The sequence below is a fragment of the Notamacropus eugenii genome, chromosome 4, assembly GCF_028372415.1.
Source record: "Notamacropus eugenii isolate mMacEug1 chromosome 4, mMacEug1.pri_v2, whole genome shotgun sequence".
NCBI lineage: Eukaryota > Metazoa > Chordata > Mammalia > Diprotodontia > Macropodidae > Notamacropus > Notamacropus eugenii.
The window spans coordinates 229,124,957-229,139,411 of record NC_092875.1 but is presented as its reverse complement, the minus strand read 5'-3'; the positions used below and the strand labels follow the sequence as shown (position 1 = coordinate 229,139,411).

The 14,455-nt window shown below is 41.6% G+C and overlaps 1 protein-coding gene and 1 pseudogene across 6 annotated transcripts in view; one reads left to right on the top strand and one right to left on the bottom strand.

The window, feature by feature from the left end:
• Window positions 1-373: 373 nt before the first annotated feature.
• On the bottom strand, window positions 374-9,665 carry LOC140501014 (transcription factor BTF3 homolog 4 pseudogene; annotated as a pseudogene).
• Window positions 9,666-9,755: 90 nt separating this feature from the next.
• The window catches only part of LDLRAD4 (low density lipoprotein receptor class A domain containing 4), a 587,101-nt gene continuing 582,401 nt past the window's right edge, over window positions 9,756-14,455 (top strand). For 4 of the 6 annotated variants that reach the window (XM_072604171.1, XM_072604176.1, XM_072604175.1 and 1 more), the window contains exon 1: window positions 9,768-10,758. The gene's annotated coding sequence lies outside the window, so the exon portion shown is untranslated. Of the gene's footprint in view, window positions 10,759-10,906; window positions 11,534-14,455 lie in introns of those variants that run through there. The other 2 variants (XM_072604172.1, XM_072604173.1) reach the window with 2 other exon arrangements.

Here is a 14,455-nt window from a genome sequence, read left to right as displayed (position 1 = left end):
TATAGGTGGCATAATGAAGTTTGTAAGTATAAGAGCAACATGCTCTATGTGGCTAATAGCTAAAGATATGATGATAGTATCTGTCCCACATCTGGCAAAAGATGACATATTTAATGGCAGTGAATACAGTGGAGAGTGAGAAGAGGGTATCAAACAAAACCTGGGCTAAGAAAAGTGAATTACTGTTGGCAGATTTGTGAACTGATCCAATCACTGAAGAGAGCAATTTGGAACTATGCTCAAAGGGTGAAAAAATCTGTGCCTACCCTTTGACCCAACAATACCACTACTAGGTCTGTATCACAATGGGATACAGAAAAAAAAACAAAAAGGAAAGAACCTAAGTGTACAAAAATACTTATAACAGCTCTTTTAGTGGTGGCAAAGAATTGGAAATTGAGGGAATGTCCATCAATTGGGGAATGGCTGAACAAGTTGTGGCATATGATTGTGATGGAGTATGATTGTGCTACAAGAAGTGATGAGTAGGATCCTCTCAAAAAACCTGGAAAGATTTATAAAGTGGAGTGAGCAAAGCTACTAGAATATTGTACACAGTGACAGCAGTACTGAATGATGATCGATTGTGAATGAATCAGCTATTCTCAGCAATACAAAGCACCAAGACAATTCCGAAGGACTTATGATGAAAAATACTGTCTATCCCTAGAGAAAGAACTGATGGAGTCTCAATGAAGATTGAAGCATACTTCTTTAAACTTTATTTTTCTTAGAGTTTTTTTTGGTCTGTGTTTTCTTTCACATCATGACTAATACGAAATATGTTTTGCATGACTGCACATGTATAACCTATAGCAAATTGCTTGCCTTCTCAATGAGAGCAGAGGGGAGGGAGGGAGAGAAGTTGGAACTCAAAATTTAAAAAAAAGAATGTTAAAAATTGTCTTCCCATGTAATTATAAAAAAGCAAAATATTTTAAAGAAAGAAAAATGAACTAGTTCATCAGCTCTTTTCAATTTTCTTGCCCTTGTGTCACTTCTAGTGTTGTATCTAAGTTGCAACCTTTCTCTTGGACATGGAAATCCAGCAATCTTCTTGGAACCATAATCTATCTTTTGAGTCTGGGTCTCTCTATTTTGGGCTGACCAGAAATACAGTGGCCCTCTCATGAGCCAGGTCCAACTGCTGATTGATATGGAAACTTTGATTTGCTATTTCTCACTTGGGCCAGTTCACTCTCCCTTAGGCAGCCTAGTACTAGCTCCCATCATCCCTTCTTCCTTGCCTGCTCCACACACACTCTCAGGGTACCATACTGATGCTGGACTTAGTGTGGACACCTAATTGATTTTTAGCTCACTTCAATTCCAAAGTGCCAAGCTCAAGTGATTTACCAGTTTAAGCCTTTTCAAGAACAAGGATTACAGGCACGAGTCACAATATCCAGCTGAAACTATAGTCTTGTCAGGGCAGCAAAGCTATTCAGCTGAACATCTCTTGGGATGCTTCCCTGGTTCCCCGTGTTCAACAGAGGTAGGAGGTGTGCTATCCTTATTAATAGGTGATATGACTCCTTCCTCAATATATCATCATCTCTATGAACCTGTCCTATTCATTTATCATATTCTAATGTGCACAAGCTACTTATATAAATGTTTTCTCCTCCTATTAGATTTAAAACTCCCTGAGGGCAGGGTTTGTGTCTTTTTAAACTCCTTTGGAACTATGTCTTTTGTTTTCTTTTCATTTTGTATTCCCAGTGCCTAATATGGTAGCTTACCCACAGTATTTATTTAGATGAAACAATAAGGCTTAGATAACAGTAGCTCATGCAGAAAAAGCACACTTAAGTTTCAAAAAGCATTTTACACATGCACATGTTGATATTCTATTTTTTGATTCTCACAACATCCTTGTGAGGTAGGTACTATTATCAATATCATTTTATAGATGAGGTTCAGAGAGGTTAAGTGACTTGTCCAGGGTCATGCAGTTATTACACACCTGAACTGATATTTGAATCTAGGTTTTCCTGACTCCAAATTCAGGACTTCAGCCAGATGCCACACTGTATCCTAATCTGAGACCTCTTTGGTCTGGATGCTCCCTCTACTGCTACCAATTATAATCTCATGTTATCTTCCCTTGTCAAGTAGACAGTAGTTGCTTAATAAATGTTCATTGGTTGTATTGAATTGAATTTCAGGGATACTCTACAAGATACTCTCCTCTAAATATCGCCCTTGCTTCCTGTCACAGGGTCAGAAATGTCACCAGTAGAGATTACTTCCATTGCATCCTGAAGGATTTTTGATCTTCAACAAATACCCTAAACTTTTCGCAGAGATGGGTGTTAGATATGAGTTAACATTTTGTCTATGAGTTGCCTTGAGTTTATGTTATACACCATATATGGAATACTTTTTTCCCTACAAATATCTGTACTAGTTTTTATTTTGTTCTTATTTCCTCTTTTTTTTGACTGTAAAGAAAAGGCAAATGTTTTCTCATAATTCTAGCTTCAGCATCTTTTCTTAGGATGCATGGAAAGGGCCTAATGCAGAATAAACAGTCCTCCTGGGAAGGGTGATGCCTAAATGCAAATACGCCTGGGAAGATTTATCACCTTAAGTTATCAACTAACACCTCTCTCAGCAGAAATTAGCTGACTGCTAGCTGAGGAAAAAGTTTTTGGTGTCACACTCATGATCACTACTACCAGGTCAATGGTCAAGCAGATTTAAGATAAGCTTCCCCAGTAGGTCAAAGTAGAATGCTGTGTGAGAGTTTACACACTCATCAAAGATCTTGGACTCCCAAACAGCTCTTTGGGTTGGTTAGACTTTCCCCCACAACCTCTGATTGGCTAGAACATTTTGTTCTCAAATCTGCTGTTCTAGAAGCGATAAGAAAAGCATGTTACACTCAGGCCAAATCTCTGCAAGGCATGCCTTATTCTAAGACCAGCAGACAGATTCACCAAGATAGCAATTAGTACAAACTTTATTAGTCCTAGTTACTGATCATTTTCAAATCTGAGACTATTTCTAGTATTTCGTTGCTTACATTTTTTTTTGTTGTCCACCAAACCATGGCAGAATCTAATTCAAACATCTTAGAAGCATAGAATTACAGATGTCTAGATTATTTATATATATATATACATATAGATATACATAAATATAAGTAAAAATGCATTCAACACTAATAGCTTGTTTTCAGGACCCTTAAATAAGGCTCCTTCCCTTAGCAAATACGATTCTAGGACTTAATGGCAGACACTGCATCTGAAGATTTGAAAGAGGTCATTTAATACTGAGGAGAACTTTGCCCAAATTCTATGGGTTAGCACCGCTAGTTGGCTACAGAGCAGACCTCCTGACCTTATTTTTTTTACTCTTTGTTTAGAATAATACTGTTGCTTAGGCTGGCAGTCTAAATAAGAAAGACTAGACATAAACAGAGAAAAAGGGTGGGCCTAAATTCAGAGAAATATGGCAACAAGGATCTGTTGTGTTCAGATTTTTGTGTTCAGTATTTTTCTTTTGAGAGGAGGTGGCAGAAAAGAAGGTAGTAATAATGGCAACATTATATTAAGGTATTATGATATACTTTAAACATATATTTTATTTTCAATTTTTAATTCTCTCCCTCTCACTTCCCACATCTCCCAGGAGAAAGCAAGAAAAACAAAACCTGTTACAAATATGTATAGTCAAGCAAAACAGATTCCCACAAATTAGCCATGTCCACAAAAAAAAAAAAGCCTCAATTTGCACACCAAGTCCACCAGCTCTTTATCAGGAAGTGGAAGCAGGATTCATCATGAGTCCTTTGGAATTGTTGTTGGTCATTACACTGAGCCTTTCAAAGTTGTTTGTCTTTACCATTTTTTGTTATTGTTTTCCTGGCTCTGTTGACTTCATTTTGTATTAGTTTATACAAATCCTCCCAGGTTTCCCTGAAACCATTATTTTCATTTTTTTTTTAATATACAAAATATTTATATTACTGAACTCTTAACAGGTGACATTCGCTGCCACTGTACAGCTTGGGAACCCCTGCTCCTTGCTCCAACCTGGTCCATGCTGGTGCCAAGAGCCATCATACTAGTTTGCTTCATTCTTTGATGCTTCATCAAAATTTTCTATGAGATCTGACCCATCGTCATCCTCTTCATCAATGTCTTCAGGATTGGGTGCTTTACTATCCAACACTTGCCCTGGAACTGTTCCTCTAACTTCCTAAGACTCGTTAAGCTGTCAGCGCAAAGCTGGCTTAAAATATTCCAGGTAGCATTTCTGTGATTGCCTTGGTTTCTGCATGGCCAGTGATTGCAAAGGTGTTGTGGAGAGGGAAGCCTGGACTTTGGGGTTGTTGAAATGAATAACTGTCCTATCATCTTTAATCATGTTCACCTCTTCAATACCAGCAATATCATTCACAGCCAATTTTTTGAGAGAACTCTGAAGTTTCTTGTCATCTGCTGTGGTTGTTCTATGCACCACCTTCTTCCTTCTGTGTGCTGTGCCCTTGCCTCCTATCTGAACCTGAGCTGGAAGCTTGGCTAATTTCTCTTGATTCATGCTGCTGGTGGATCTGGAGGCAAGGTGGAGGGCTTCCTGCGATGGCAGTACGTGGTGGCAGCAAGATGGCAGTCGCCCTTTTCATCTTTCCTTGTAGCATGATAGTGCTCCATTACGTTTACATACCATAACCTCAGTCATTCTTCAATTGATGTATACCCCCTCAGCAGCTCACCAAAAGAGCTGCTTTAGATATGTTTGTACATATGGGTCATTTTCCTCTTCCTTTGATCTCTTTGGGGTCTAGACCTAGTAGCAATATGCTGAGCCACAGCATATATACAGTTTAATAGTTTTGGGGGCATAGTTCCAAATTGTTTCCCAGAATGGCTAGATCAATTCACAGCTCCACCAACATACTGATTTACCTATAGCCCCTTCAGCATTTGTCATTTTCTTTTTTGATTCTTTGCCAGTCTGATTGGGGTGAGATAGTACTTCAGAATTTTAGTTTGCATTTCTCTACTAGTGATTTAGAGCAATTTTTCATATGGCTATTGATAGGTTGAATTTCTTCCTCTGACAATTGCCTAGTCATATTCTTTGATCATTTATTCATTGGAAAAATGGCATTTATTACTATGACACGCTTTTCAAAGATCTTTCATCATTGAACAGCGGAAAAAGCACAGGCTTTGTAGTCAGAGCACGTAACTTTGAATCCTACTTTCTATTTTTCACTTGTGAGACCTTGAGTAATTCACTCAAAACTTTCTGGAATTTCCTGTCTGCATCTGTAAAATGAAGAGATTGGACCAGATAACCTCTAAGATCACTTTTAGTTCTAAATCTATAATCTCACCTAATCATTTCTAGGATGGCTAATTATTTTTTTGAGGCAATTCATATCTCATATTTGCCTAGAAATTTTACTCCTCCCTTTCTTTAATGTTTGAAGTGTTTACAAACATTTTCACTGGAAAATGAGCAAAACAAGGAAAGGAGTTAAGATTTAAATAAGTAAATTTCAGCACTCTTCAGTCCAATAGTGATCTAGTTGAAAGGGATTTGATGCTATTAATTATAATGAAGCTTTGGGATTCTTTGTGAGTTTCATTCCATAAATGAGCTCTCTGGACTCAGATAATGTTTGTATTGTGGCATCTCTCTCTTTTTCCTTTAACTTCATCCATAGGATAACAGAATCATAGAAGCTTAAAGTTGGAATAAATGATCCAGTCCAAAACATGTGACCAAGAATCCTCTACAACTAATCTGAGTGCTCATCCAGCCTCTTCTTGGAGACATTTGGCAAAGGAGACAATCCATTTCCCTTTTGGATAGCCATAATTGTTAGGAAGTTTTTCTCTCTGTCAAGCCTCAATCTGCATCTATGAAGATTTTAACTTGTGCTCCTGATTCTGTTAATAGTAAGCAAGTAGAGCATGACAAATCACTCCTCCATAGGATAGGTCTTCATATATTTGAAGATTGCTATCATGTCTTCTCTTTGCTAAGAAGATGGCTAAGTCTTCTCTTTTCCAGGCTAAATTTCTACAGTTCCCTCAACTCATCCTTATATATGTCAGGGTCATGGTATTCAGTCATCATTGAGTAAATCAATGAAACTACTCACCCCATTTAAAATATGTGGTAAGATACTAAGCTCTGATACTTTTATTGGGTAAGAACACATCTTAATTGTTCACTAAATATGAACAATTGTCTGATGGTGGGAGAGAGAGCCTCCTTTAAGGAGGAATTACTAGGGAGAGAAGAGAGTGCCTTGGCCCTGGTCTAGGACTCCCTTCCAATATGGTCCGAAGAGAACCTAAGGAACATTGAAATATCAAGGGGACATAACTTAGTTCCTCAGCCAATTGGAACAGACTTCCTTTTGCCCCCAGAGCAAGGGCCCAGGACTTATTCACACAGTGAATTATGGAGATGTGTTCTCATTTGATCAGGGCATAGCATTTTATCACTCTAAGTGGGGTAATTGTCTAAGCCGAACCCCATTCCTTTACAATAACATACTGAAATGGGAAAAAAAACGTGAAATGGAAAAAGTGGCTGAAACGAAATGCAAAATTGTACAAAGCAAGGAAAGATGGTTTTGGAGTTAGAGGACTTCAGTTGGAATCTTGGAATCCTGGCTCTTGAACTAATTAGCTTTTTGACCTTGAGTAAGTTATTTCCCCTTTGTGGGTTGTTAGATTCCTCATCTATAAAATAAGGAGGTTGGAGTAGGTGACCTCAAGGATCCTTTTAGCTCTAAGTCTATGATCCTGAAGTTGACATGAATTTTGAATGCTTTACACCCAACTTAATATTATTTTCTCACAGATGTCCTTTATTATGTTGGCTCCAATATAACTAGAGTATAACTTAAGCACATTAATTTCCAATAAATGTTGCATAATTATGGCTACAGAAAAATTACAATGACAGTATAGAAGACACTACAGAGGGCTGAATGAAACACTTCCAACTCTTGGCCCTCCATAAGTTTGGCACATAATTACTTCCTTCACTTTAGCCTGCAGTTACCCTTCTTTCCTATTAGTTCGGCTGCCTAGAGAGACAGTGGGGGAAGGGTAGCTGAAATTCAAGGCAGGTATTGTACCATCTTTGCCCAAGGAGAATGGGAATACAGGGAAGTCAGGTCATGTTCCTTCCTAGAAAGAGTTTGGAGTTTCAGATACTTAATTTGAAAAGACAATACAAGATTAATTGATTCATTATATTAATTATGAGATTGAGACCAGATTGTACCCTTAATTCAAAGGAATGAATTTCTTGTAATGGAGGTATTATGGTTACAATGCCTGGGTTTGGTGCTTTGGTCAAGTTGGTACTTTGGTACTCTTTGTACCTGCCATAGGCAGTGGTGGTTGTTTAGGGGGAGGGTGTTCTGCCTTTCTGCCCACAATGGCAATGGCATATTCTTTTCTTGATTCCATGACTGAATGCACTGGAAGATCTAATACACTAAATACCAGTCATTAGTTTATATTGTGATTATGTGGAATGGGTATTTGACCAGTGATCACAAGATCTGTGTTTTAGTCCCAGGCTGTCACTGGGAGACCTTAGGCATTGTTATCAAACATCAGTTTTGTCATCTATAAGAGCACTTCTTAAACTGTGGGATATAGGGGCGAGACCCCCCAGTTTAATAAGTGCTGAAGGGGCCAAGAGCAGAAAAAAAGTTTAAGAAGCCCTGATCTATAAGATCTGTAAGTCTACCTGACATGATTGTTACATGAAGATAATGGGATAATGTCTACAAAAACATTTTGTACAAAGCCATGCAAATATTAGGAATAGTAGGTACCATTTGCTGAATTGAATTATTATGGAGTAGTAATCAGGATGACCTAATGGGTTAATGGAACTACACAAGTTTTTTAAAAGCACTCCAAAATACACCCTTTATAGTTCTTAATTGGATATAAAAATGTAATTTTACTAATAAGACTTGCTTTTCTGATACAGTGGAGAGACCACTGGACTTGATGTCAGGAAGATATGAGTTTAATTGTATCTCAGATACTTACCAGCTGTTTGACCCAGGTTAAGCCACTGAACTTCTCTCAGACTCAACTTCCTCCTCATTTGTCAAATGGAGATAATAACAGCACCTATCACAGGGTTTTGGTGAGGATGAAATGAGAAAATATGTGGAAAACCTTGCCCTTCCTTGGGAATTGGCCTGGAGTCAGATTAAGTCATTTTTAGTTATCTAGCTTTTTTTTTTTTTTTGTAGTGGTTGGGGGGGGGGGGTCAGGGAAGGGAGGAGGTCATCAGTTTTAATTATTCATATAATTTCTAACTTCTACTTTCCTTTATTGGTGAAGACATGGCCCTAGAAATAGTAGTATTACAAGACCAAGAGTAATTACATTACATAAGCAGATTTATCTGAGCATTGTTTGTAGATGGGAAGTTCTCACCTCTCCAAATAGGTTGGAGCTAGGGGTTTGCTCCCCCCTTCCTACTTTCCTTGTTCTAACCCCTTTGAGAAGTGAAGTTTGAATTAGTTTATTTGGAGACTCTGTTTCGGTTACTTACTGGGACTCCGATTTCTTTTTCATCCAGTTTTGGCGACTGGATACAACCCTGAACTTTCATTGAGAGTTGAGATTTGTAGAGTCTTGTCTACCGTAACCATTCATTTTTGACGTAGTCTTCTTTAGCTTGGTTTACCAGAACTTAAAACTTCATCCAATTTGGAGATCCAGAAGAACAAAATTGGCTTAAAACGTCCAATTGATTCCGGCACAAACTAAAGGAAATCAAGTTGAATAGCCTGTTTTGGTGTTGTTTTTTTTAAAAACCAGGTTCAGTTAGTTATACCACCACTATATTGAGAGGCTAGTCTCCCTGATACAAATGAAACCCAAGTCAGAAACAGCTTGAAAGACCAAGTGCCATTTAACTCTTTCAAGCAGCTAAGTTTCTAGGAAAAGAGTATTAACTCTAGTATTAACTAGGAAAAAAGTATTAACTTTTTCTCATTTCTCTGATGGGGAAAGGGAGCCTGTCAGAAGCTTTATACCGCTGAAGAAACTTACGATCAGCTCTGGGAGTGGACTTTCAGTCTGTGCAGACATTTATCTGATTAACTCGTTCAGCGGACACATCCCAAACAAGGATGAGCGCTTTGCAAACTTTAAAACATTTGTATACATTTCAGTTATTACTGTTACTCTGATACCCGAATTAGTTCAAGTTGTGTGGGTGGGCGCGGATTGCCTCAGGTTTAAAATAGGGGCGGAATTCAGTAGACCGATCCACCTCTGGGTTCCTGTGGTTGTGTGCACCTCTCCTTAGTCTGCCTCCCCCTTCTCCCAGCCCTTCCCCGGGCATTCGTTATTCAAGAGCATTAGCGCAAAATGATGAAATAAAGTAATGCCTATCAGAGAGGGGAGGCTAAGAAATAATCACGAATACGGGGCTGCCAAAGGAAGAATCCGTTCTGCTTAGGTTGCAGTCACTGTGAAAGACCCAATCGAAAGATACTTCCTCCCCCAGATTTTGCAGTCTCAAAGAAGTCTCCCCAGTCCCTCCCTAGTTCTTGCTTTGAACTTGAGTCCCTCTCCTTCCTTGTCTTCTCCTCTCCTCTCTCCTCTCAGCCCGGCAGATGTCAGTGTAGCCTAGGACTCGCGACCACAGCGGGCTGGGCTGGAAGCTTCCTCCACACCCCCCCCCCCCCCGCCCCGACTTTGCTCCCCTCCTCCCCCCTGCCCCCCCTGCCCCAAATCCGCCTCCCTTCTCCTCCTCCCTCCCCCCTTCTCCTTTCCCCTTCTCCCCTTGCCTGTCACCGACTAGCTACAGACGGAGGAGGAGGAAGAGGAGGAGGAGGAGGAGAGACTGGGAATGAGTTGGAGACAGACACAGCCCTCCGCGCACACAGATACGCTGCTGGAGACAGACAGGGGGAGGCGGCGGCGGCAGGAGGAGGAGGAAGAGGAGGAGGAGGAGGAAGAAAAAGAGGAGGAGGAGGAGAAGAGGAGGAGGAGAGGAGGAGGAAGAGCAGGAGGTAGGACACTTTGCATCAGGCAGCAGCGGCGGCAGCAGCAGCGGCAGCCTCCCTCCCTCCGCCACCTTCCCCGACCCCTTCCCCGCATCTCCCCCGCCTCCCTTGGCCCAGCCCGGGGAGGGGGTCGCTGCTGCAGGCAGGGGCAGCCGCGGGGCTCCGGGAAGGAGGCGAGTGCAGCCACTGCCGCGTTCGTTCTCCCTCCCTCCCTCCTTCTTTCCCTCCCTCCTTCTCTCCTCCGCTCCTCTCTTGCTCCGGAGTTCCCGCCGGGGTGCCAGGAGTGGAGATGCAGCCGTGGCGGCCGCAGCTCCCCAGCCCCGGCCGGGGAATCCCAGAGAGCCGGGGAGGAGCCGCAGTCCCCGCCGCCGCCGCCGCCGCCAGACAGACTGAAAGTCCCTGGGAAAGTGAAAGGGGGAGGGGGAGGGAGGCCCAAGTTTAAGGTCTCCGACTCTTAAAGAGACAAGACACTTCAGTCTTAGTGCGTCCCCAGCGGTCAGCTCCGGCCCTCCGGCCCTCCCACGCCTCTTCTCTGGGTTTGCACGCCCCGGGGGCATCTCTCCCCAGCACACCCGCCCCTGGCTCTCGGGCCGGGAAAGCTGCGGCTCTGGCGCGGCCCCTTCCTGACTGTCTGGCCCGGGTTGTGCCTGTCTGCAGCCCTCCCCTCTCCACTCCCCCGCCTCCGTCTCCCCACCGGTCCTCGGTCCTTAAGAGGGAGGGGGCGGCTGCAGGTGAGTGAGGCTGGGAGCTCCCTTCGGGGAGCGGGGACTGTAGGGGTCTGGCTAGGGCTCAGACGTCTGGCCCCAAGTTCAGCCATCGAATCCAGCAGGGGTGGGGGTGGGAAACAGGGACAGGACAATGCTGGGAACTGGATGAGGGGACATCCAGGGGGTTGAGCCGGACCTATGGGAACTTCCAGGGTGCGAGGTGGGGGTGCAGGTGCTGGTCTCGGGTAAGAGAGGAACGGAGTCGCCACCGCCGCCCTTCCTCTGTGCTCGCCTCTGCCTGCGAGTCCTCTCTCCCTGGAGACTGGAAGTGCACACAGTCTGTCTGGCTGTCTGTGCGACGGGGTGGGGACCGGACCGGGATGGTGCAGGAGTGGAGGAAGCTGCCTTAGGTCGTGGGGTTTTCCCCGATCCAGTTGCAAAGGTGAATGGGATTGCACCTTGCAATGCCAGCCACTGCAAGCCTTATTTTTGCTGGTCTGCCTTGGGCATCGTTGTTTTTGCAGAAAATTATTCTCCCTACCATTACTCCAGATAATTAGTCGGTTCCCTTTGTACGGTGCCTAGTGTCGCTCTTGTGAGCACCGTTGTGCTTGCTAACTGCAGTAGAAAGAGTTAATTTTGCACAGCACAGAGTGCAGCTGCGGTAGTAGGAGCCAAGAGTTCATCCGGCTTTGGCCCCAGGTAGACCAAGTCAAGTCGGTTCTGATTTTGACCGGTAGAGAAAGCCCTGCATATCCAGGACCATGCAGAGAAGTTTTTCAGGGGAAAAATGAGGAAGGTGAGAAGGATGTCTGAAAGACACCCACATGCAAACCCAACCCTAATCAACCACAAAACAAACCCAGTTTATAATCTCAGATACTGTTGTTATGGTTATCTTAGTTCAAATCTAGGTTTTCTTACCTGTCTTATCTATGACTGATCAGTCTTGCATCAGTTGATGTGAACAAGGTTGTCAGAAGCTCCTTATGTTGGCTAGGAAGTCTATTACCTTGTGTTAGACTGTTTTTACACTTAATCTGTGTTTTGCCGAGGAGACTTAGGGGAAACTGGCATGCTGAATTTCTCTTTGACCCTCACCCTGGAATAAACAGGAAACAATGAATATCCAACAAAAAAATCAAAGAACTTCCCTTTGTTTTGAGGTTGGATACAAGACATCTGTGAGGAGGCATTTCTAGAGATTTTTGAACTGTAATTTATAATGTCTGAGGTTTATTTATGAGGTTTCTTCTGTATGTATAATCAGTGATGACTCTGGAGGACAGTGGGCTCTTTATAGCTTAATGTAGTATGGTGGTGGAAAGGGCCTTTGTCTATTTTAAAATGTTTTTAACAGGGGAGAAAAGGTGACATTCTTTATTAGGAAAAAAAAAGAAACCTCAAACTTTTGCTAGAATAGATTCTCCATGAGAATGAAGGGGTTGGGGAGATGGGAAGACCCCATCCAGCAGACATGTAAATCAGCGTCCTGTTTCCCAGACTACCGGTCTTGCACCTTTCAACAGGAAGGCAAAGCAGGGGACCTTTGTCAGCTGACCCTTTCAAGGCAAACATAGCTTCTGGGAAGGCTGACCGTTATACAGTGATAGTTTGGGTGGCAAGTATATTTCATGTTTGTTTAATTATTTTAAACTAATATAATGTATTTCTTAAGAGCTTTTTAGTTTGGGAAAATTTCATGGTTTTTGCTTTATTCCTCACACCTTTTTCCTGTTTCCTCAGTTATTTTAACTTATTCTTAATCTGAAACAGTGATTCACTAATAATTTAGGATTGCTTCTTAGATAGTCATTCATTCATTCCATAAATATTCATTAAATGCATACTATGGGCAAGACATTGTGCTAGGCACTGTGAACTGATATGTTACGTTGACATTCCCTGTGAGATATTAGTAGTTAACTAAGTTAGGGGTATAGAATGTTAATCAATAGTGCTGGCCCATAAAAATATGGATACCCTGGTGCTTTTCCTGGAGGGTAATGATGGGGAGTTTCCTTTTGAAAGGATGCCTATCACTAGGCCAACTAACATTAAGAGTAATATTCTGCATATCTATATCTGTTCTAGTGCTTCAGCACTGAGTGTTTAGTTACTGAGTATTCTACTAAGTGTATTATGAATAAACTTTAATTGTACCCTACACACACACACACACACACACACACACACACACACACACACACACAACAATGCTTCTCTCAGAGTATCAGCCAATAAATCTGCCTCAGTACCAGGCAGAGCTGGCATGGGGAGGTTTTTTCCTTTTCTTTTTTGAATATCATCAAGAACATGGAATGTATATAGCTATTCTGTGTGCACACACATGTAAATTTCTACATATATGCAATTTGGTGGGATTTTTTTGGGGGGAGGAAAGACCTGGTCCTGTGTTGTTATTGACATGTGGAACTAACTTTCTATCTGAAAACTTATTCCATTGATACAGAGAATAGCAGTATTTGTAATAATAATACAGTCATCCCTTCCAAATCACAGGGGTTAGGAGTTCAGCATCCCCTCAGTTTGCAAAATCCTTATAAAATTTTTGGGCCTCCCTTCATACCAGAAAAGAAGTCTGAATTATTATGGTATTCAAAGATAAAATAGGTTGATATTATACAATGCTCTACATATATTTTATGCATTTCTGAGTTCCTAAACTTTATCTGTGTCATTTGGTGGCCTGAGTGTCATCTGTGTCTTCTATAAAACTCCCCCTAAATTCCCACTTAATTTCTCATGCCAACCCAAGATATGTCTAAACTTTGATGGGGAAAGTTGTCTTGTGGAAGGCATAACTGTAGTGCTAGAGAACAGACTTGATTTCATTGATATTAAGGTCTCCTGGGTGAGGAAACTTCAAATACCAATGAAGGTCAGCACCTTCTTTACTACTCATAGTCTAAGAGAGTTGCCTACAGCACTAAGAGGTGAAGTGACTTGTCCGGGGTCAAACAGACAATAAATGCAAGAGGTAGGACTTGAACCCAGGTCTTTCTGGTTTTAAGGCCAGCTTTCTATATTCTTTACTATGCTGCTTATAATAATAATAACTTTCATATGATGCTTTAAGGTTTATAAATACTCTCATATCTATGATTTAATTTGTTCCTCACAATAACCCTATGAGATACTATTATTGTGGATGATTTCTTTATAACTTAGAGTCTTAAAGAACTGCCTGGGACTCTATGATGTTAGGGGATATGGCAACTGACCCTGTATGTCTGTAGTTGGGATTTGAACCTACGTTTACTGGCCTCTTAGTCTCTATACTCTCTGATGCCTCTCACTTGCATGTTAATAGTGCTTATAACATGTACATTTATTTCATAGAAATATTTGTCTCTAATTAGCACTTACAATACCAATTGATAGATCTCAAGAAGAGCAGTGACAAGATTGGGGGAAGGTGGGAATGGAAACTTGACCTGACATAACTTAATCTTAACACAACTTGCTGGTCTTGACATGGAACAGTGACTGCAGAGCTCATCTGAGAATATCCAAATTGTGAGGATTCCAAACTGTACAGGCTGAGGAGAAATTTTGTCTTAGTGTTTTAGCTTTCCTTACTCCCTCATGTTGTTTTAATCTTTTGCAGTAACCCTTGGAAGAGTTTCCCCATCATGGGAGGTGGTTATACTTAATTCTTAGTAGTCTTTTAGTGCTGTTGATCCCTCTCTCTCTCTAC